Raw genomic sequence first — 2,759 nt, forward strand, 5'->3', positions numbered from 1 at the left:
AAAAAAACAACAACAATGGATTGACATATATTCTGTTAGAATCAGTTGGGTAACCCACTTTCTTCTTGTTCTATGGTGGTTTGGGAGCAGAATTGGGAACAAGAAGATGTCTGGTCATTTTAGTTTCTTTGAGATGTGTGGGGAGATGGGTGAGAAGATAATTGGGACTAGCAATTGCTTAAAACAACATTTTGAAAGAAAAAGCTGTGAATGGACTTGCTGTGCAGTTTTCCTATTTGCTCAAAGCTCTTGGGATAAGCAACCACAGAAGTATCTATTTTCAGATTAAATGAACAAGAGAGACGTGAGTGTAAGTTCTGCTATGGGTTGAAAACTGTGCGCAGTTTATTATACATCTAGTTAATGTATGCATAATCATGGGTAACAAATGATCAGCAAGAACACAACTGGGTTTGGACTTTCTTTTCTAAATTCCTTCTCACTAAGGGTTGTTGAAAACCCCAGAGTAGGTAATAAAATACATTAAAACTGATACTGAAAATGCTGACAGATATTAACAGCAGCATCTTCTTGAAGTTAAATTTCTTCTTTTTGGTCCTTGAGTGGCTATTGCTTCTCCTCTAAGTGAACTTATTTTTTCATGAACTATTCTGGCATGGTCATTTCCATATATCAGGGCCCTGAGAATATTTGCTCCAAGTTTATTTGAGGTATGGTTTTGTTGTTGTTGTTGCTCTTTAGTTTTAACCAATTTGATTTCCAAGGATACCTTGCTTTATCTATTCAGTCTGAAAAAATGCTTCCTGTAGCTACTTATTAGCAGGGAGTGCCTTCTCTCTTTTTTCTTCTGTGCACTTTCATAGTCTGAGATTTTTTTTCTTGTAATAAAAAAATATATATAGAAGAGAAGACTTTTACCTTTGAATTGTTTCCAGATTGAAGTGAAAATGGAGTCCCCCACTGTTGGAAGCACAGCTGCTGTCACATGTCCTGTGTCTGCTCCTGTGTCCTCACTGATGGCAGTGGCTTACTGGTATCATGTTTAGTCATTTTCATGCCATGTTGTGAGCTGACTTGGCTCTCTCCCATCACATCCCCTATGAAATCAGTCACTCCATGGCCTGGTGAGACCCGGATGGATTGATGGGACACGTGTGATTTGAGGATAGCCTAGGTTTGCTGATGGCCACCAGCATTGGTGTCTGGGTGGGAAAGATGAGACACCCACACATACTCTCTCTCTGTCTCTTCGCTCTCCTGTTGACATTTAGAAGTGGGGAAATTCAGAGACTGGGCAGGTTAGCTTTGGAAACGGATTTGAAAGGGCACAAAGTAGACTTGGAGCTAGGACAGCAATGACAGGCTGAAATTACAAGGATGAAGATCAAGAGAATGGGGAGAACAAAGCAGTGATGCACTGAGAAGGTGTGAGTAGTGCTCCATGCAGTTCGTGAGAGAAAGGGAGAAAGACATACGCGTGCGTGCGCGCGCACACACACACACACACACACACACACTCATACAAGTTTATAAGCAGACTCACACAAAAGCCACCTCAGTTCCTGACTGCTTTCGCTTCCAATTTTGGTTTACCCATGTCTCTTATCTTGGGGCACCTTGAATGAACTGTCTCTGTCCCTTATGGCCAAATGAGCCTTGACAACATCAGTGAAGCCCCATGAACTTTTGTTGAATATTGTGACACCATGGATAATTGTATTGCAGAAACCAAGATAAGTTGGCTAGAGGATATCCAATGTAATTGTTACCCTCCTACTACAATTTCCCAATCATAAAAATGTCTTCTGAATGCCTTGACTATATGTCTGTAGTTGAAAAACTGAATGTCTGTAGTTGAAAAACCACTGGAAATTGTTTTCTTCCTTGTTACCAATGTCCATAAAAAAGTCAGATACCACTAATATCAGAACTCAGAGTTCCTTATTATATAGTCCTTTATTATTAATTCATTTTAACAAATTCTTTATGGAACTAAAATGTTGTTATGTGTGATATAAAAATAAGCTATAATGAAGTTTTGTGCTGAATATATGATCTGGAAACCACTAGACATTTGTGTTTCATTCGCATAGCATGCTGGTTGCCATTAAATTACTCTTGGTAGGGAATGCCATGTTCTGATGGCAGCCGAATGTAGAATTCTATCTTCTTTGTGGTAAAGGGGAAGAAGTGTGTTTAAGAGCATTTACATGTATATCTTACTCTTCATTTGTGTGGTCACTTCTCTCGGTAGAATATGGTTTGGCAAGGGGGTATAATACAACTTTTATTTTGGCAAGTGTAAGATATCACTCATAAGTAAGGCAGATCTTCCCAAACAAGTTGCTGTATAAAATTTAAAGCATCAGTGTTCACTCACAGTATGCAGTATGTTTATCCTCTTTTGTTAGCTTTCCATGCTTTTGTCATCATTGTTCTTTCCTTCTTCTGTCTTCTCTTCAGCTGTCCTAGAAGTAGTGGATGACTTAGATCGGGGTGCAACATAATGTCATCTGTAAACATAAGAGGGTAAATATCTCTTGGGGATACACTACATGTGGTCCTGTGGATAACAGACATTCATGTATGTTATTTATATCCATGTATTTGGCCATCTTTAGTCTATAGTCTCTACTCAAACCCTCTAACACACACATACACACACACACACACACACACACACACACACACATACACATCAACCTAGTATTAAGTGAGTTAGAAACTGCATTGTTTGTTCAGGCAATGAAAAGGAAAAAGTTCTTAGGGTAGGGTAATTCTAAAGGTAAATTTTTTTC

Source organism: Macaca fascicularis, chromosome 7 (assembly GCF_037993035.2).
Source record: "Macaca fascicularis isolate 582-1 chromosome 7, T2T-MFA8v1.1".
Lineage (NCBI taxonomy): Eukaryota > Metazoa > Chordata > Mammalia > Primates > Cercopithecidae > Macaca > Macaca fascicularis.